Genomic DNA, 22,585 nt, shown 5'->3' with positions numbered 1-22,585 from the left:
ACCCCTGAAGCTGGGAGCAGCAATCAGCTGATCAGGCCTCAGGAGAGCATGGGAGGCACATGGCCTGGAAGCCCCATTCAACTGATGCCTGGCTACACCTGAAATTTAAGGTGCTATGGAAACCGACCACAAAGTTATTGCACATATTTTGTATAACATTGCGGCTTATTCCTCATTTTACTGTACCTTTAACTGCATTAATTTGTGGCTGGGTTACTACTTAGGCCATAATTAACTGGTTCACAATTAAACCGAAGTAAACCCCCATGATGTGTACAAATGCCCTAAGCTATTACACAAATAGTAAGCACCACCACTCCATGGTGTTCTTACATCAAAGTAGATATGCTTTTTTTTTGTGAATGAGTTGGGGTCTTAGAATTTAGGTGCCTCCTGACTCTGAGATCCAGTGTAATATAAATTAGGCAAGAGCAAAACATGCAGTTGCTCAAACCAGATCCATTCTAAGCATGCTCATAAATCTAACTCTAGTTGCCAAGAGAACTTTCCAAGATGTGTCAGAAACACTTAATGATTCAAAGTGCCTAAGTGGCCTTGCAGCCACTGGAGCAGGGTTGACCTGGATTGTTATATGGGACTTAGATGCCTAAGTTCTGCCTAAATCATGTTCTGGTGCCTGCAGAAACCATTTGGATCTGACGTGAAATTATTACAGAACCATGTGTATGTAAGTCTCTTGTTAGACACCTAAATAGCCATTCATGCACACAATTATCATTTTGCTTAATTAGTTATAAGTGAACAATAGCATATACAATTTTATTTGAATATTGGGTGGCTCTCTTCTTTTTAAAAAAAGGCTGCCAAACTGTAGAGAAATTTCATGTAAGAAGACATTTGGTAGAGTATCAGTATATATAATATTTAGTTTATGGCCTGAGAGTGAACTCAAGAGGTTGGCTCTCAGTGGGCCAAGATGTAGTTAACAGAGAATATGAAAACAAAATACTTAAAAAAAACAAAAAACAAAACAGGTATTCATAGCAGTTTAACTACAGCCACATGGAGCTCAGTGGGGGGAAAATTAGTGGATAAATTCTGGGTACTGGTACAGATTTACCCTCATTCTTTGAGTGTCATCTATTAACACTATACATTTATAAAGGGTAAATTCAACATATTAATTCAACTTATTATTGATGAACAAGTTTTATGAGCAGTGTAAGAGAGTAAGCAATAAGGTAGGTACACTGTGGTAGCTCAGAAAACATTTATTGCATGCATGGGTTTCACTACAAATTTCTTCATAAGAGCCTTCACAAGTGTGCATGGGTACCTAGAAAGGGGGTTATCACCAATCAGATAGACTGCAAACTTACCAATGCAAGGCACAAGAACAACACTGAAGGTATTAGAGGTCTAAGGGCCATGACTGTGACTCACAGCACAGTGTTATAAGATTAGTGGTAAGAGACAGACTTACTACAATAATAAGATAAGTAAAACAAATGATCTGAAGATACAGCATAGAACCACTGTGAAGAGAGGAACACCAAGTGTCAGTTAAGAATAGTTTCAGGCTTTACAGAAGAACTTGATGCTAAGTGGGAGCCATCAGGAATCTCATATGCTAGGGACAGACATTACACATACACTAGTTTAAGTGATCAGCAAGTGATTTAAACCTGTAACAGAACATAAGCTCAGTGCACATAAGCTAACTTCAAAATAGCTGAAACTGGTTTAAGATAAACCTGGTTGAATGCAGTATCAGTCTTAACTGATTTGGGTCAAACCAGTTTATACAACATCTGTCCCAGACCCCTTCCCGGATTAAGTTAAACCAAAGTCTGCCAGCATCCCAGATGCTTTGCAGCCCTGGGTTGGGCTGTGCTGTGCTGGACTGTGCTTTCTGCTCCAGAGAACAGGCTGGCCCCACCCCTATGCCCGCTAGCCAGAGCTCCAGAGGAGACTGCAGGCACAGCAGGGTCTGCCTTGCTTCCCCTGCCACCCCCACCCCAATGGCTGCTTACTGCTTAAACAGGGATTCCCCACTTCCTCCCTCCCTCCCATCTCCCACAGCACAGACCCCAGCCCCACAGACCTGAAGCAAGTGGTATACTAGCTAATGCTGAGAGGTTTCTGTGCATGTGTGTCCTCAATTTCACTGGGGCAGGCAGACAGAACAGTGTCTGCTTAGGGCTTTAATCAACAGGTCAGCTGGTAATGTCCCTCTGCTCCTTCCTTGGAAAAAGGTGTTAAGAAGATTTAAGGGGTACTGAAGGCACTGGCTGACGTCATTGCACAGCCACTGGCGGGAATATTTGAACACTCATGGCACACGGGCCAGGTCCCGGAGGACTGGAAAAGGGACAATGTGGTCCCCATTTTCAAGAAGGGGAGGAAGGAGGACCCAGGCAACTATAGGCCAGTCAGTCTCACCTCCATCCTTGGCAAAATCTTTGAAAAAATTATCAAGGCTCACATTTGCGAGAGCCCAGCAGGAAAAATTATGCTGAGGGGAAACCAGCACGGGTTCATAGCAGGTAGATGATGCCTGACTAATCTAGTCTCTTTTTATGACCAGGTTACAAAATGCCTGGATGCAGGAGTAGGGGTTGATGTCATAGACTTAGACTTCAGGAAGGCCTTCGATATGGTATCCCACACCATACTGGTGAACAAGTTACGAGGCTGTGACTTGGATGACTACACAGTCCGGTGGGTGGCGAATTGGCTAGAGGGTCGCACCCAGAGAGTCGTAGTGGATGGGTCGGTATCAACCTGGAAGGGTGTGGGCAGCGGAGTCCCTCAGGGCTCGGTCCTAGGACCGATACTCTTCAATGTCTTCATTAGTGACTTGGACAAGGGAGTGAAGTGTACTCTGTCCAAGTTTGCAGATGACACAAAAACGTGGGAAGAAGTAGACACACCGGTGGGCAGGGAACAACTACAAGCAGACCTGGACAGGTTGGACAAATGGGCAGAAAACAACAGAATGCAATTCAACAAGGAGAAATGCAAAGTGCTGCACCTAGGGAGGAAAAATGTCCAGCATACCTACTGCCTAGAAAATGACCTGCTTGGTGGAACGGAAGGGGAAATGGATCTTGGAGTCCTAGTGGACTCCAAGATGAACATGAGTCGTCAGTGTGACAAAGCCATCAGAAAAGCTAACGGCACTTTATTGTGCATCAGCAGATGCATGATGAACAGGTCCAAGGAGGTGATACTTCCCCTCTATTGGGTGCTGGTCAGACCGCAGTTGGAATACTGCGTTCAATTTTGGGCACCACACTTCAAGAGAGATGTGGATAACGTGGAGAGGGTCCAGAGAAGGGCCACTCATATGGTTAAGGGCTTGCAGGCCAAGCCCTATGAGGAGAAACTGGGGCACCTGGACCTCTTCAGCCTCTGCAAGAGAAGGTTGAGAGGCGACCTTGTGGCTGCCTATAAGTTCATCACGGGGGCACAGAAGGGAATTGGTGAGGTTTTATTCACCAAGGCGCCCCCGGGGGTTACAAGAAATAATGGCCATAAGCTAGCAGAGAGCAGATTTAGATTGGACATTAGGAAGAACTTCTTCACAGTTCGAGTGGCCAAGGTCTGGAATGGGCTCCCAAGGGAGGTGGTGCTTTCACCTACCCTGGGAGTCTTCAAGGGGGGGTTAGATAGGCATCTAGCTGGGGTCATCTAGACCCAGCACTCTTTCCTGCCTATGCAGGGGGTCAGACTCGATGATCTATTGAGGTCCCTTCCGACCCTAGCATCTATGAATCTAAGAGCTTGAACTAATGAGGCTTTTGTTTTGTTGATCAGCTTATAAATGCTGTTATCAGCCCCCGCTGCTGGCTCCCTCACCTGTCAGGTTTGCAGACAATATGAAGAAGCAGAGAGAGGGAGATTGAGATGCTCAGTATCATCAACAGATGCATACACTGCACAGCCCGCCCCCCCCCCCCCGCCTTTGCCTCAGAGTGCTAGACCAGGGCTGGGGTCTGGCAACACTCCTGTCCCTTGAGCAGGGAAAAGCCTGGGATGGTGCAGGCAAGGTGGGGCTTTACACCCCTCCCTAATCTGAGCTTCCAGCTAGGGCTTATCCATGCCCTTCCTCAGCTCAGTACTGTAAGAGGGAAGGGAGGGCTGCTCTAGTGCTCCTCTGGCTTCTAGCCTGAGCCACTGCTGGGATGTGCCTGTATTTCTTCAGTTCAGAGGGAATGCCTGTACAGTTGCACACCGGTTCAACCTAAGTAGGTTAGACTCACCTGAAAAGATTGAATCAATTCAGGCCCAGGCTTTTTGAATGTCTGCCTCTAGTCAATAAAGAACACTCCAAACATAAAAGAAAAGGAATGGCTTGATGAAGACTCTAGGAAAGCAACAGAAGATAAACATGTAGGAAAGATTTTCAGACTTCAAAATCATAATTAGTCTAACATAGTGGAACATCATAAAAAAAAAGAAGACAAGAGGCTGGTAAAACAATGCAAAAAGACATCACTTGTTTGACTTGATACAGCAAATGGACCAAGATAGTACTTCTGAGTGAATTTTTTCAGGAATTTCAATGTAGTGTCCAAAGAATATCAGCTGGGATCAGGTTTGATAAAAAGGACAAAAATAGAAACTTTTCTGTTACAAAGACTGCAACTATGGAAAGATGGTAGACTCCTTTAATGAACAGCAAGCTGGTGAGATTGAGAAAGGAGAACAATAAATTATCATTTTCCAGACAGCTGAGCAGTCTGTGGAAAAAAGGCTTTTAAAGAGATTCAAGAAGCAATCCAAATGCTCAGGAGCAAAGCATCAGGTATTGATAGCGTTCCCACTGAATTATTAAAAACAAACGCGTAAGTTAAATAAAAAAACTTTATGAATTAATTTTCATGATTTGGAAATTTGAAAATATACCAAAGACATGGAAGGAAACAATAATCCTTAATTTTGAAAAAGGAAGGATAAAATGCAGTGTACAAACTATTGTGATGTCTCTCTCACTGAAACATTTGTAGTCCTATTTTTTTTTATATTTATGTACACATTTACTGATAATGCAGAGGGGAGAGGAGGATCACAGCAGTGCTGATTCCTGAAAAATAACCCCACTGTGGATAAAATGTTGTCAGTTCAACTACTTAGAAAAAAGATGGGACTATAATCGGTATGTATAGATATATGGATGTTTTACTTCTCTCTGGAGGAAATATTTAGCTCTAAACACCAATGGAGACAGGACAAAATTTCATAAATATGACTACTATGAGGTCCACTATTTTATATGGATGTGAGACCTGGGCACTTACTAAGAAAGAATACGGACAGCTAAATACCAAGTAATGTAGTGAAATGAAATTTGGGACAGGAAGGGAGAGTGATATATAGAAAAGAAGATTTCACAAGGAATTGGAAATGATTTATGAAGAACCACATGTAGTAAAATCCCAGCTTCTATGAGCAGGACAGCTAAGATGACAGGAAGACAAACTAGATAAGGATCTCTTGGAAGGCCATTCCTGTGGATGCCCAAACTTATGGCCAACCAAGGAGAAGATGGAGAAGTAATATTGAGTAAGGGGATGAACACTCGCTATGAATTACCCATTACTCATTGTGGGGAAAAATATGTCCTTGACAGAAAGAAACGGGGGGAGGGGGGTGAAAGTAGCCAAGGATTTCTACTGCCTACACAGCCAGGGAATAGTAGTATTTAATTCATTTAAACTGTACATGTTAGATATTTTACTTCCATGGATTTAGGGCATCAGTATAAGGATCTCAGGTTTAGGTAGGAGTTAAATCTAGAAGCGTAAATAAATAGACTGATCATCCTTACTCATGTAAATTCTGTTGAAGTCAGTGAGAATACTTAGGAATAAGTGTGTTCAGAACTGGGCTCAGGAACAGAAACATGGGGCATAAACAAGGGCAGATTTTGTACCACAACAGGCCAGATTTTCAAAATAGGTCAGCTTCCATGAAAGCTGCTGAGTCCTTGAGCTTTTTGAAAATCCACCCCAGCAAGTTCATCAGGATTAAGAAGTCAAAGCACTGAGTAAAATGTATGTTTTGACATTAAAGTTTGGAAAATTTTAAAACTGAAATAAGCCAGAGCCTGCTGGAAGGATGGGTGGGGGAAGAAGAGTTACTAAAGGTTATGAAAGAGTAGATATGAAATAAAATCATATTAGCTATTTACTGGTTTGATAAAATGTGGATTGGTAAAAATGAAGAGTTTAACATGATTTAGTTTCTGACTTCTTCTCCCACTTTATTTTAAACTACTAGATTTCATTTTACTGCTGGAGGAGGGTCAAAGTGTACAAAAGAATGCCAGAAAGAAATATTGTCCAGACCATAAGTACTGTAGAAATTAGCTACTGTTTATAGCCAGTGTGGAGCAGATCTGACTATTTATTTTTTAAGTGAATAGATGCCAATTTGAAGAATAGAGTATATTCCCTTTTTAAGTTTAGATGTGGAAATATTAAAAGACGGGGAAAAATGCCAAGAGAATTTGAATCTGAAGAATGCTCCCCATTGTCAGAATAACAGGAAGATTCAACACAGAAGTGACTTAAACACACCTCACTCTAGTTTTTACTTGCAAATGGCATGTGTCTCTGTAGATACCTGAATCCTATTCTGAGTCACTACCCACCATGCACTGTGCTGGTGTCCTCAGGACCCTGAGGAAGCCTGGATCTAGTATTGAAGGTGGGATTCATACTTTTCAAAGGACTTTGCACTGTTGCAAAACATTTATTTTAGTATTATATTAGTAGCAAAACCTTTGCCCAACCACACTCTAGTTCTTGAAAGGCCCTTTGACCAAATCCCCTACAGATCGGTGTCACACATCAGCATTCCACAATGGATGCAATATCATCAGAATAATGAATGCTGGTGCATGAATAAGGACATATTAAGGTAATAGGGTGAATTTCAGCTCTACACAGAGTCTGCACAAAGACCGTGAATTACTTAAGCCTCACATAAACCTGCATATCACAACACTATACTCTCCATGTAGGTGAATTGCTACAGCCTTCTGTAGTCCGATGGAACTTTAGGATCTCAGCACAGATCACAGAGCAGTAAAGCAGATGTAGGTGGTAAGTGATGAATAGGCCTGGAATGTTATCAGTAATATTTGGGTGCTCTTTGTAGTGACTATTGGAACAGTCAGCAAATAACTAAAGTAGTTTATATTCCTTTGTAGATCACTTTGGGGTGGAACTGGGTAATACCTTCTAAAAAGTGTCCTGAACTATATCATACTAAATATTGGTACTGTGATGTAGGATGTTAACTTCACCTATGTAGTTCCCAGGTAAAATCAGATTGGATTCCTGAATCATTGTTACTGACAAGTGTTTGGTGGAATCTCTTTCTTATAACAATGAGTAATCTATTGGGTTTTGTATATTTACAAGGAGTATACCAGCATCAACACTATAGCTCATGATTATTTATTGTACAATTATTACTGTGGAGATTTTGGAGATCATCATCTTATCACATGAGAAACATTTCCATGCACTGGTCATTTGGTAAAAAATTAGAAAAATATATTCCTAGAACTACAATTAGGGATATTTATTACACATATTAGCCATACACATCCCACATGTTCAGGTGGTTTGAACAATTTTAGTTCTGGGTCTTGCTCCCAAGAAGGAAATAGGAATTTACTACTCAATAAAACAGGAACAGGTAGGTAGGGTCTTACACTACCCTACATCAACCACCGATACAAAGGGCTGGAAGGGACCTTAAGAGATCATCTAATTCAATGTGTTGCACTGAGGCAGGATCAAACATATGGCTAATTTTTAAAAGCCTTAAGGAGTCTACAGTGTCCCTAGAAGCTTGCTATACTGCTTTACTTCTAATTAGAAAGTTTCTTGTAACTCCTAATTTCCAGCATAAATAATTTTTGCTGCAAATTAAATTGATTTTTCCTTGTTCTTCCTCAGCATCCTCTTTATAACAACCTGTTACTTATTGAAGACTCTTCTTATGTGCCCCCTCAGCCTTATTTTTTCTAAACTAGATAAACCCCATTCCTTCAACTCTTCTTGCTAGGCCATATAATCTATACTACTGATCATTCTTCCTCTCTTCTGAACACTCTTCAATTCATCCACATCTTTCTTAAACTATGTGCCCCAAAATAAACACAGTATTTCAGCTGACACCTCACTACTGCTGAGTAAAGCCAAATAATTACCTCCTGTGCCTATAATCACTGCTCCTATTAATACGTCCCAGATGATATTTGCTTTTTGCAAGAGCATCGCAGTGATGAGTCATACTTAGTTTGTCATTCACTATAAATGCCCTGCTGTATTGCTACCTAGACAGTTGTTATAACTGCCCTGCTGTATTGCTACCTAGATAATTATTTAAGTTTGTGACAAACTTACAGAAGGCATGATACTGAATGACAGCCAGTGTGGCTTTGCCACGGGCAGGTCTTGTCTGACCAGCCTCATTTCTTTCTATGATCAGGTGACTTGTCATCTGGATGAGAGAAAAGCAGTTGACATCATATACCTCAACTTCCAGAAAGCCTTTGACCTGGTATCCCACGAGGTACTGATCAGAAAACTGGAAGATACTGGGCTCAACTGTGGGACTGTCAATTGGGTGAGAAACTGGTTGTGGGTTAGGATGCAGAGAGTCCAAATGAATGGATTGGTGTTATCCTGGCGAGATGTGGGCAGTGGTGTACCCCAGGGGTCGGTACTTGGCCCAGTGCTATTCAACATCATCAACAACCTGGATGAGGAGGGTGAAAATCCCTGTCACAGGCGGGGTCCTACAGGAGGGCCGTGATCTCCTTAAGGCCCCCTCCCTGTGCCAAGTCAGCCCAAGGGCACCCTCAGATTCTCTCCTGCCACGTCTTTGATGTTCCAATGTATTAGGGAGGCTGCCTCACATCTCCTTGGACACGGTTACTTCTGGCCCCGTGAACTCCCGGACTCTTCGTGGGTCTCACTCTACGATGGGTGCTTCAGGGGCACCCTAGCCTTAAGGGATATGCGTGGCTTCAACCACCCCTTTCACCACACCCCAAGCCTCGCAGCTGGAATAGACGTTGTTCGGTCTTTCTCTGTCTCCACTCACTCTCTGGCACTCGGGCTCTCAACAGCCCTGTCTCTCTCTCTCTCTCTCTCTCTCTTTCCGCGCCCTCTATCAGGGCCTTCTCAGTAAAGCCACCCTCTCTTGGGGCTCACCACGCCCATCCTGGGACTTCTCAGCAACGCCCCCTTCTCTGGGGCTTCTCAGCTGCCCCTCTCTGGGGCTCACCAGTAAAGCTGCCCCCCTCTCTGGGGTTCACCATGCCCACCCTGGGACTTCTCAGCAATGCCCCCTCTCTGGGGCTGGGGTCTATGCACCCCCAATGTTGCGCCTTCGCTGGCACTGGGGTTCCCACACTACTGTGGGTCCCCTATGAGGCCTCCTCCAACCCCTAATAGCCTCACCCAAACCACCGGTGTAACAAATAGCAACACAAACTCGAGCCTCTTGGCTATAACTTAAACATAAGCCACCCGGCTATAATCACACTTTAGCCTACCAGGGTTCTTCATCCCACAGCAGTGTCATGTGCTGCTCAGGCTTCTCCTCACTTCTGCAGCAGTGAACTGCCTCTGGCCTCAGCCCCTAGGGTTTATAAGGGTCAGGCCCTGCCCCTTACAGTCAGCTGACTGCAGCAGGTGTGGGTTGCTTGCTGGCTCCAGTTGCGCTGGCAACCAACAACTGGGCTCCTTATTCACTGCTAGGGCTCTCTCTCTAGCAGTTTCCCCTCTTTAGGAGCAGGGCACCTCAGTGCCCTGCGACACACCTCCCCTCTTAAGATCCCAACTCACCGAGGCAGATCTTCACTCTCATCAGGTGTTGCCACACTCTGTGGCTCTTCTCGGCCTTTCTTCAGGCACCTGGTAACTCAAATGCAGGAGGCGGAGGTTTTCAGGCGCCTCCTCCTCACCTTTTACCCAGGGCGCACCATGTGGGATTTCTCGGGAGTTACCCCGCCACAGGTAGTCCCCCCACATTAGCCATCCCTGGTAGGGTGCAATCCAGGCCTATCCCTTCTCCTCCTTCACCCCCTCGTCAATATAAAGACAAAGCCTCCTCTCTCTTTCTGGGAAAGCTGTCTCCTACTACTTGGGGTGTCTTGTCCCTTTTCCTCCTCATGTGTCCCAAGTCTCCTCTTCTTTGTGCCCCTTGTAATGACTCCCTCCTCTCTCGTCGCAATGCTGCCTCCCTGGCTGTGCTCTCTTTTAACAGGGCCTTCAGGGACAGCATCTCTTTCCCCAACTGGAGCCAGCAAGCGACCCACACCTGCTGGCTCCAGTTGCCCTGGCAACCAACAGCTGGGCTCCTTATTCACTGCTAGGGCTCTCTGTCTAGCAGTTTCCCCTCTTTAGGAGCAGGGCACCTCAGTGCCTTGAGACAATCCCACTGGCCAAGCTGGTGGACAACACCAAGATACTGGGTTGCGCGGACACACCCGCAAATAGTTTGCAGCTACAAGCAGACCTAGATAGGCTGGCAGGTTGGGCAGAATGGAACCAGATGAGGTTCAATGTAGAGAAATGTAAAGTGCTGCATCTGGGAAGGAAGAACCCCCAGCACAACTACAGGCTGGGCATTGCTAACCTGACCAGCTCTACAAATGAAAGGGAGCTGGGGGTAACAATAGATCACAGTATGAATATGAGTCGGCAATGTGACACAGTAACTGCTAGGTCCAATAAAACTCTGGCATGCATCAATAAATGCATCTCCAGTAAAACCAAAGAAGTGATTCTGCCGCTTTCCTCAACATTGTTGCAGCCGCAGCTGGAGTATTGCATCCAGTTCTGGGCGACACACTTCAACAAGGACATGCTAAAGCTTGAGAGGGTCCAGAGATGGGAGTCTTGCATGGCAAGCCATATGAGGAGAGGCTGAGGGATCTCAGACTCTTCAGCCTTAAAAAAAGAAGGCTGAAAGGACACCTGATTGTGGCTTACTGCTATATCAGAGATGTACATCAGGGGCTCAGTGAGCAACTGTTCACCAGGGTGCCCTGGGGGAAAACTAGAAACAACGGCCACAAACTCCTGGAAAATAGTTTCAGGCTGAACATTAGGAAAAATTTCTTCACAACTAGGGTGTCCACACTATGGGACAAGCTCCCCCCAGAGGTGGTGCAATCACCCATGCTGGAGGTCTTCAAAAGACCATCACCTGGTTGGTGTTACCTGACCCCAGATGTCTTTCCTGCTCATTCAAGGGGCTGGACCCGATGATCCTTTGGGGTCTCTTCCAGCCCTATGATTCTATGATTCCCCAGTTTGTATTTTATGCATTTGCTTTCTCCTTCCTAAGTAGAGCACTTTGTACTCAACTTTATGAAATTTCATCTTGTTCACTTCTTCACACCCGTGACAGGTCCATGTGGAATGCCTCTTGAAATGCTTCTCCAGTTTGATAATGAACCATTGGCTCATGTGGTTGTGAACTCATCTTACAGTGTAACATATTTCCCCAGTTTGTTACAACATGTGTAGCATCCTGTGTAACACAAATTACATCATATGTTATAAATTTCCCCAGTTTGCTTATAAGAATGTCATCCAGAACAGCATCAAAGACTTCACTGAAGTTAAGTTTATCCCACCTACTACATACCTCTTATTGACTCAGCTAATTATCTGGTTGAAGAAATAAATTTACTTGGGTTGATGTTATTTGTTCTTGACAAACTCATGTTGCCAGTATTTAATCACTTTATTATCCTCTGGGTGCTTATACAGTAATTGTTTAAACAATTACTCCTGTTTCTTTCCAGTGATTGAGGTCTTCCTTTTTTCCTGTGAAGCATTAGTTCTCCTAGCAGGTTAAGATTTGCAAATGTGGAAAGAATGAAATATGACACATTGTTTGTTTGTACCTCATAATTACAAGTTCTTGAGCAGTTCATTCAAAAGGCTCATGTTTGAATGGTAAAGCTGTTTGGGGGAACTGGTCTGTGCTATACAAGGTCTTGTCCATCTGCTGACTGGTGGACAAGCATGACCTGGATCCAGGTGAACCAGGAGCAACAGGGCTGAAGAAAGGCAGTGTGCATTTGGGACCACAAGTCCTACAGACAGTTTTTTGGGTCTTCTTTCATTTTCTCTTCAGGAGGGAAACTTGTTGTTTTGAAATGAGTAGCTGTTAATCATGTGGGGTATGAACAACATATTGGCAAATTCTTGAAACTATTTGGGACTGGGAGGCTCAGACAGATCCTCTCTCTCGCTCGCTCGCTCGCTCTCTCTCTCACTCGCTCTCACACACACACACGTTTTTTCTTTAGTGTAGTCTACTTCAGAAAATTTGACATACTCCTAATGCAAAAAAATGAGGCACTTCTGAAATCTTCCAAAGAGCTATGGACAGAAGTGAGGACTGGCAAGGACAGCTTGTCTTTTTTTCAGAAATGGCAGGTGGGGAAAAACTTTCATAGAGGCAAAGGGAGGAAAGAACTTTGCATGATCCCTTATCAGCTCATAAGAAATTATCAATCAGAAGTCAATACAAAATCATGATTGATCAAAGGCAATTATATAAAAAAACAATAGGAGCACCATGTCTTGGTTTAACATACCATTTTTGGCAACTGCCTTACAACATTACTAAAAAGTTTCATTCCATTTACTTAGCAAGGCAAAACAAAACTACACAACATTTGGTCAACCTTTGCTTAAACACCTCCAATGAAGGCAATTCCAAAAAATACTTGGGTAACCTGTTCCAATGCTTTGCTTTGCTGCCCTGTTACTAAGGAGGAAAAAAAAAAGCAGCAATACATTTACATGGAAACTAGCGCTGTGTGAAGCTTCGGTCCCTGATTTGATTTAGCAGAGATTTGGCCTGATTCAGTAGCTGAATCTCCAAATCTGAATCAAATCAAGAGACTCTTTAATCTCTCTAAATTGAATCGGAACCCTTCAAATCAATTTGGAGAGATTTGGAAAGATTCGGTGATTCAGATATAGACACAGCTTTAAATGTTTTTTTCGACATACCTCAAGGTACCAGGTGGCTCGTGAATCCTATGATGGTGGGGCGGATGGAGCATCTCACAAGAGCACAGGAGTCTCCCCAGCATGCTCAGCAGCAGAGCTGAAAGTGGACCAGAAGCACTTCCAGTCCACTTCTGGGTCCACTGGGGAGTGCATCGCCCCCCGCTCCCCGGCGCCCTGCTTCCCTCACCCCGGCCTGGAGACTGGTGCTTCCTGGGTCTGGGGGGGCACGCAGGGTCCCCCCTGTGGCTCAGACACCTCCCCCCCGTGCACTCGGCGGTGGACCCAGAAGTAGACCAGAAATACTTCTGGTCCACTTCTGGATTCACTGCCGAGCTCGTGGGCCCCCCCATGCTGCTGTAGGATGTTCCATCCGCCCCATCATTGCATCATTCATGAGCCATGCCTGGTACCTCAAGGTATGTAGAAAAAAACATTTAAAGCTGTGTCTATGGCCAAATCGCGGATTCTCTGAATCAGCATCAAATCTTTAGATTTGGATTTGGCTGAATCAAATCAGGGACAGTGATCTGAATCAATGAATCAAATTGCTGCTCCCAATTTGGGCTGAATCCAAACTGAATACAGCCCATTTCACACACCACTAATGGAAACTATATTCTTAACAACATTAAATGAAATACTGCATATTTATATAATTAAGACATAAATTAAAATAGGATCATGTACTGACATTTTTGAAGTGTTAAAATCACATATTAATATTGCAAAATGATGTATAAAACAAAGTTTTCAGGGATATTTCAGAAAATACTTGTAGGAAATAGAATAAAAACATCCACAACCACTTACTAATTATAGGGTTGTATGTATTTGCTTGTTTTTTTCCTTCTGTTTTTCTATTCTATCATTCTCTTCTTTCTCTCCTCCAGGGCTTAACATAGCATGTATAGAGATTTAGAAGAGGCCATTATAAATAATTTTCAGATTCAACAACTATACATATATCATCATGCTTTAATTTGCTATTTACTTACTATTCCTTCAAAGAATAAGCCATGTGACAGCATAATCTGCCATGCAGCAATTTGCTTTTCTTTTCAGAGTTGGTTTTGCTAGTTTCAAATCCTAGCCATGGTTCTGCTATCAGTTGATGGGTACAGGTGGCCAAATAGCAGTCTCCAGTTTACAGGAAGTTCCATTTTTTTAAATTGGTCTCAGTCTCATTCTGAAACTCTTGGGGCCTCTCTGAAGCCCCTGAGTGAAATGGACTCTCTTTATAATTTCTCTAACTGCAGCCCTGATATGGACCAGAATATTAATTTCACTGGACAACTGCAGTGGGCTCCCAGGATTCCAGGGCAAACCTGCTAGGAATCCAGGCAGAGTTCCATCCAAATGTTTGTTAAATTAAACAGATCAGACTTCATGAATCAGCAGGACCAACCCTGCTAACAGCACTGTGCAAGTAGACCCTAAAGTCCACACATTGGCTTCTCTTCAGAATCTGTTCTAATAACACTCTTGTACTGGGCCTCATAGTGCTTTCCAACAGTGTACCATGTAATGTGACTAGGACCATGATGCAAGTGACTTCATGAGTATGAGCAATTCTACTGAAAACTAACCATGTCTATAACTGCTCAATTGCAGAATTAGGCTCTTCCTTAGAGCTCTCAGTTCCCTGTTATAAGTATAAATGGAAATGCCATATAGTATGTAGATTTGATACATGTAACCCTTCTCCTTCACATTAGTGAGAAGGCTTTCGAGATTAGACCAGTGATTCTCACAAGGGTTAACTGCATCTTGGTGCCTTGAAATCTTTCTACAGTGCTGCAATGTGCCTTGTAACATTAGCACTATTAGGTGGGCAAATATGATTCACAAGACAAACCTAGAGACTTCAAATTAGCAATCCACTGTGTTAAACCCATCCTGACCTGTTGTGGTCATTTGGAATTCTTTGCAACAGAAGAACTGCTCTGTCAAAAAACAAGTGAAAACTAAAAAGCTGGCATTTTCTGAGACTGCCTGGAGTCTAATGAAGGACACCTTTAGTCTAAAAAGGTTGAGAACCCCTGGATTAGACAAACAAAAACAAAGACAGAGAAACTGTGTGTGTTTTAATGGACTGGGATTTTGCAATACTCAAGATGATAACCACTTACCACTCTAATGCATTTCTGAGAAACCAGGAACTGCAATTTGCAAAACAGAACAAAACATATCAAGTGGGAATAAGAGCTTCCCCTTGTCAACTGGTTATCAGTGAAAAGAAAAATGAAGAGTGAATATTAAGAAAAGAAAAAGAGACTAGCAGTGCTGTAATTTAATTAAAACCACTAAAAATGCTGTAATCTAGTTTTGCTCCCTGAAATAAAATATTTTTTCATCTCAAGCTGTCACCGAGTTTGTATACCATAAGGAATAAAATAAATCAAGGCAAACCTCAGATTAGAAACTGGAGAGTTTGATTGAAATATTAATTTAATAACTTCAGTAGTTTAAGGAATGTGAGTTGGCTGTCCAATAATGACAATTGCTCACATCATCTTTTTAGTTGGTAGGTATTTCTATGGTATCTAAATAGTATCCAAACAGCACTTGAAAAATCCTGGAGATAAAGCCAAAACAGTTCTATACAAAGTACTAACAGAACATTTGCAAATTTAAGTGATTTTGTGGCCCCAATTAGGAAACTATTAAGAATGTTTAAGAGCAACACATTTCAAAATGACAATCATATGCTTGAGCTTCTTAAACATCTAACTTGACTCATATTATTGCAACTACATGCACATGTAATTGTATACAAAAGGGGTTTAACAACGGCTTCATTTATTTACTGCTACTAGCATTCTTGCTGAAGAAAGTATTGACTTGATTTCTGCTGATGATTGAAGTGGAACTGTAAGGAAATGTAGAAAGTAATGGGCTTTTACAAGCATTACTCCATACAAATGAATAATCATAACACACACACAAAAAGGGAGGAAATATATTAACCTTATTCCTGGTTATTCAAACAAAATAATTAGTGAGGTGAAAAGTGTCCTATTATTCACATGACACTACCTAGCAATATAAATGACCACCACCTCCTTCCCCCCCCTCCCACACATCCCTACAAAATCAGGAAGCAAGAGAGATGAAGATATATTTATAAACCATGTATTATTCAACATGTTTAGCTGCACTGTTACATATCAATATTGTATTTTATCATTGTTACAGTTGTTATGTAGGACAGGCAACAACCTCTCGGGTCATCCTGGACATCCCCCTGTACTTGCTATCAACTATTTACTCCAAGATTTCTGACCTTCATCCATTCCACCCCCCCACATGACAGTCACAGTGCAAACACCAGAGATAAGATGCAGAGTGCTGCTGGCCCTCTAGTTATGCTGTTGGCAACACCAATTCCCTGCCACTGCACTGACAGAAAAATAATGGAATAACATATGTTCAAAGGGTCCTAGGATGAGAACCACACTACAGACGAAGGTAAAATCTGATGCCAAGGGCAGTCCTTTCTGACCCCATATCTGGCATTTGGCTTGACCTTAGCAGAAGAGTAAGATCCTCCAGCCAGGAGCCTGAGATGTTTCTAAGTGTCATCAGGAGCACTGGGTCACCCCAGTAAAATTTTCCTCCCTTAGCTGGGGCCAATATCTAATGCTTCAGAGCAATTACAGAAAGATGGAGTGAGGGAATGGCATCATTCACTAGGAATACAGTTTAGAAAATGCTGGTTCATGTAACCGTATTTTACTAAACAAGCCAAAAAGTAATATGCAAATAGCTTTGAATGCCCTGAGTCCCAATATTACAATTTGTTTCAGTAAGAGAAGCACTGTTGATTCAAGGGCTGAAAATGAATAAAACTAATAGTAACAGGCATTCGGGTAAGTTGGCATGAATCAGTCTCAATGTGCCTCCTCTAAGTGATACAAATGATTTCTATCATTAGAAAGTCTGTCACACACAGACATAAGCTCAGGTTAATATTCATGAGACCATATATGCAAAATGTGTAGCCATGTGTCTGTCGTAAAAGCAAACCCCTTCAATGTCAGGCAGTTATCCTACTATTAGGTGGTTGTTGTGCATAACAGTTGCACACTTTACAAGGACAAGTCAACTCTAGGCAGTGTTATGTGGGACTATTTAAACTTTGAGAGGTTTTGCATATAAAATTTGGCAGGCAAAACTTCTTCCTTTCATTTCAGAATTACACACTTGTATTTTGAAGTGACATCTGGACCTTTTAGCTGAAGGCAAGAATATTTAACCGATATGACAGTATTCTGGGCATCAGTACTGCCAATTTAAACAGGAAAAAGACTTAATGGATGCAGAAGATGGGATTTAAAATATAATTCTAAAAGGTGCATTTGATGACCTGTTGTGAGAGAGGAATCTTAGTCATTAGCCTTTCCAGAGGGAGGAATCCCAGACGGTGGCAAGAAAGGCAAGCCCACATTGTGCCTCTGGGAAACAAAGTACTAAGGAGTGTTTGTGGTAAATTAGTCTAAGAGACCACTCTGTGTCTTTTCTGACTGCAGATAAAATGATGGAACCAGATGTATCTCATGGGCCACTCACTAGAGAAAACTAGTTATGAACCTTCCTTGGATCAACATGAAAGACGCCTAAGGCTAAAGTGTAACGGATCTTCCAACAGAGAAGCCCCTTTAATGTTTTATATAAATAAAAACATGGAAAGAAACATTTTTAATTTCACAACACCACGTTGTGTTCATTTTTTTTTTAAACTGATTCTATGATTGTTGCTATTAATTAAAGTGAATGGTGGATTATTTTCTGAAGGCTATAATTTAAATCAATAGTTGAATCTACTCTTGAGTGTAACATTCTTCTGCTCAGATCACAAAGTAGTCAGGCTCGCACTGAATATTTCTCCCACTGAAGGACAATTTAATATTTTTAAATTAGTTTTAATGCTCCCAAATAATCTAAAATTGTCTTTTTTCTCCAGTATTCTGTCAATCCGTCAAACTGCTTTTAAAACCAATTCCTATCACGGACACATTGAACTCCTTTCATTTGTTTTTGCTGATAAATGAAATAAGAAATCTTCTCAGTATTATGTCTTATAAATTGAACACACCTCTCAGGAGTATACACTGCACTGTGGCTAAAAAAAATATAGATCACAAAATATTTAATCAAAAAGATACACAAATTCATCTTTTACATGATCGTGGGACTCGAGTCTATCTCAAGGGAGGAATACCAACATGTGAAAGAAAGTACATAGTTCAAAAGCCCATGTTTTCAATTTGCAGCCACATGGTTTAAATTATCCATGTATGTATTAAGAGCACTAAATGGGCAGCTTAATTTAGGGGAAAGGGTCACTCAAGTTGAGAAAAATTATGTTTAATCCCTTAACTAGCTGCAGGTTAATTGTGCTGTTAAAAACTGTACTGAATGTTTTTACACTGTATGTTAAAATACAGCAAGTAGTAGTTAGGTGTTTGTGGGGGCTATGTTCTCCTTTTATTTCTAATCTGTCCATCATAAACAACAATGGAAAATTGTTATGGGCTTAGCCTAGGAGCACAACAATCCTATGATTGACTAGATTGAATCAAAGATTTTCCCCTTATTTGCGCATTGCATGTTAGGGTCCAAGCAGACCTGGACAGGTTGGACAAGTGGGCAGAAAACAACAGGATGCAGTTCAACAAGGAGAAATGCAAAGTGCTGCACCTAGGGAGGAAAAATGTCCGGCACACCTACAGCCAAGGGAATGACCTGCTGGGTGGCACGGAAGTGGAAAGGGACCTTGGAGTCCTAGTGGACTCCAAGATGAACATGAGTCGGCAGTGTGACGAAGCCATCAGAAAAGCCAATGGCACTTTATCGTGCATCAGCAGATGCATGACGAATAGATCCAAGGAGGTGATACTTCCCCTCTATCGGGCGCTGGTCAGACCGCAGTTGGAGTACTGCGTGCAGTTCTGGGCGCCACACTTCAAGAAGGATGCGGATAACCTGGAGAGTGTCCAGAGAAGGGCCACTCGTATGGCTAAGGGCTTGCAGACCAAGCCCTACGAGGAGAGACTAGAGAAACTGGACCTTTTCAGCCTCCACAAGAGAAGGTTGAGAGGCGACCTTGTGTCTGCCTATAAATTCATCACGGGGGCACAGAAGGGAATTGGTGAGGTTTTATTCACCAAGGCGCCCCCAGGGGTTACAAGAAATAATGGCCACAAGCTAGCAGAGAGCAGATTTAGATTGGACATTAGGAAGAACTTCTTCACGGTTCGAGTGGCCAAGGTCTGGAACGGGCTCCCAAGGGAGGTGGTGCTCTCCCCTACCCTGGGGGTCTTCAAGAGGAGGTTAGATAGGCATCTAGCTGGGGTCATCTAGACTCAGCACTCTTTCCTGCATATGCAGGGGGTCGGACTCGATGATCTATTGAGGTCCCTTCCGACCCTAACATCTATGAATCTATAAATCTGATTTCATTGGGTGCATCTACATGAGACATTTACTGAGCAATTGACTAATTAAGATGGAGTAAACTGATTTAAAATTGATAGTAAATACAAGTAGTATCTTGCTGTGTAAAAAAACTCCACAGCAGCACACAGTAGACACTGCTTGGCTGGCTGGGACACAAGGGTGCTTCAGTGAGGGGCCTGCCTACTGGGTAGCCCCCTCACTGAAGCTCTCTTGTGCCCCAGCCAGGCTGTCCACAGCACATTCAGCTGTGGGGAGCAGCCTCAGGCTGGCAGGTGACCTCCAGGGACTCCTGCCAGCTGGGGCTGCTCCACCCCAGGTCCACATGCTACACCTGAATAAACTGTGGAGCTTATTGCTCTGGAGGGGATGGCGTACCTGGAGCAATAAGTTGCGCAGTTTATTTAGGTACCATAATTACATGTGTAGATGCGCCCACTGCCACTCAATGAGTTGTGTGATTTCAACTGAAACCAAAAAGATGGAATGTAGGCTGCTTATTTTACTCCATGCCACGGTTCATATCTATTTGATCTTTGAATATTGTATGCGACCATGGTGAAATCTGCTAGATCAGTAACAGGTGCGTGTAGGTGGGAGAAGAAAATGGACAGTGAGATCCAAAAGAGCAGGAGACAAAGAATATAAAAGAACAACCCTAAATGGTCAGATTGCAGGAAAGTTCCTATTTTTTGAAGATATTTATAAATATGGGAAAGGACAAATGCTTCAGCAAAAAGTAAATTTATCTAAAATTTCACATTTTTTTTGTCTTTGCAAATTGTCTACAACTAGATCATGACAGATCATGATGTAAAATTCCTCAGATCTCAGTCCCATTGTCTGAACATCTGCCAGGGCTTTTAGTGGGGATGCAAGAATGGCAACCATCATTGCCACTGCTCAGGGTGCAAACCTTTCTAGTTAGACTTCTAAGCCAGTGCCTTGTATGGAACCTTAATTTGGGGACCAAAAAAAAAGAGACACACCTAGATTTCCTAGATATTTCCAAAAACCTTAGGCTGCCTATACCCATGCTCCAATGCATTCTAATTAGAATGCGTCAGAGTGGACTTAATTACTCGGGTCTGTTCCACATTCTAATTAGAACGCTGTAGTATTGCTGCAGCATCACATGTATTAAGCACCCCCACCCCCGCATTTCAAAATGGCTATGGGGTGCTTAACTAAAGCTCTGTGTCCACCCCGCTTCACCTGAGCAACCTTAGAGATCAAGAACAACATTTTGAATTGCACCCAGAAAGGAAGTGGAACCAGTACAGAGTACATGTCATGGGCTTATTAAGCACCATGCAAACCAACCCAAATCAAATGAAGACCCTGACAAAGCTCGTGCATAGCATGGATGCGGGAAGCTCTTATATTCTGCCTCATACAAGTTGCCTTTACTAAATCCAGACTTGAAGCATGTTTGTGGGATAGGGAAGATTGTACCCCTGTTGGTTAGTCAGTCTCTGCCTTTTGGAAAAACTAAGGGTTTCTGCCTGAAGTATTGACCTGACCCTTCATGGATTTCAAATTAAATGAATAAAATGAAAAATGTGTGTAATGTCTATGGTAATCATGTGGCATTGCACCTAGAAAAGTCAAATGATATGAACCATATTAATCGTAGGCATAAATTCACTTCAGTTACAGAAGATACACACAGCAGGAATTTTGTCCTTTATGGTACAACTTCTGCTTTAAGCCAAATGCTGCATTAAAATCAAACCTTGCAAAATGCAACAAGGAGACAAATCTGGATTTATGTTAGGTTAAAGAAAGAAGGGCTGAGAGGAAATCCAGAGTCTAGTAAAATAAACTAAAAAGAAAGATCAAGCTGGGTGAATTTTGAATTTGCAAATTAAAAATAGTTTTAAAGGTTTGATTTATATTTTCTCCTATATTCTCCTATATTCTAGTTCCATCTTATAACTTTAGTTGAAGCCAATCTGAATTTCCCAGCCAGAAATGGTGGGTTCTGTCTCTAGCTGGATTTGAAAACATCACTTATATTTAACAAGAGGAAATAAAGCCACTAAATCTGATTTTATTTTGAGCATCTGGCATAAAAAACATATACTTGGGACTAGCAGTGTCTTCACTCCTCAAACAGTCTCTTAATATATCCAGCTGCCTCACTCAAAAGGATTATCTTGTTATGACTAGACAACCAGAGTGAAAATAGTTATCAAACAACAATGGTTCAATGAGTATGACCCCCCAGGAATTTTCTAAAGCTCTGGGTTTGAAACTTAGAGATCTGTAGGTTGCTAAATAGCTTGATGCATCTGATATTGAAGCTGAAAGATTTCAATAAGGGTTCAAATGTTTCTATCATGTTTGTTGAATCAATACAGAAACCCAATTCACAGAGTGGGATGTCTACACTCAGACATTTAAATTGTCCTTTACATACATTTCAGGTGATGGTGGAGTGAGCTGGGTACCTTGATTTCCACGGTGTGATACGAAGGCTCACGAATGTCCTGTATTGGGAATAACACAGTAGGAGCTACAAGTGAGAAAAAACAGTCAAATCTCCGGAAATCAGACCAGCATATTTATCTCAGAAGATGCTCAGATTCTCTTTTTAGTATTTGCTTAAAATGATGACAACAGCAAGCTGTAAACCTGCTTGTCCCTGACCAAATTAGTAGGTTACAAAAACTCAAGTGATGGTAACCCAGGAATTTTGGAGGGGAAAAAAAGTATGCAAAATATTAAAGCTTATCATAAACCCTTTTAGCAAAGACTCCTCAATTCCACCCCCCACCTCTACCTGGTTTATAAACAACTACATTCCAATAAAAGATTTATAAAGCCTTTATGATTTAATTGGTAATGCTAGTACCTAAGAAAGTAATATTGGACTCTGCTATATAGTAGGGATGCCTGGGAGAGAGAAAGAAATGTGTTATTAATTTTTTGTATACCTCATCAAAGGCTCAGCACTTTTACTTGTGGTGAGCATGACTCACTGTTCTTTGTTACCACTGTCTAGCCTCTAAACCTATTCCTTCTTATGTTTCTTTTCTTAAGGTAAATATAATCAGATTTTTAATAAGATACCAGTTTTTTTCAAAAACCACATTAAT

The 22,585-nt window shown here is 42.1% G+C and overlaps 1 long non-coding RNA gene across 1 annotated transcript in view; it reads left to right on the top strand.

Annotated features, from left to right (window-relative positions):
* The window catches only part of LOC109284113 (uncharacterized), a 69,481-nt gene extending 47,202 nt beyond the window's left edge, over positions 1-22,279 (top strand). Inside the window, exon 3 of the long non-coding RNA XR_002091435.2 lies at positions 21,914-22,279. This is a non-coding gene — a long non-coding RNA (uncharacterized LOC109284113). The remainder of the gene's footprint in view (positions 1-21,913) is intronic.
* The last annotated feature ends 306 nt before the right edge of the window (positions 22,280-22,585 follow it).

This window comes from Alligator mississippiensis, chromosome 1, assembly GCF_030867095.1.
Source record: "Alligator mississippiensis isolate rAllMis1 chromosome 1, rAllMis1, whole genome shotgun sequence".
Taxonomy (NCBI): Eukaryota; Metazoa; Chordata; order Crocodylia; family Alligatoridae; genus Alligator; species Alligator mississippiensis.
Note: the sequence above shows the minus strand (reverse complement) of the source record. Positions and strands in the feature narration are given on the sequence as shown.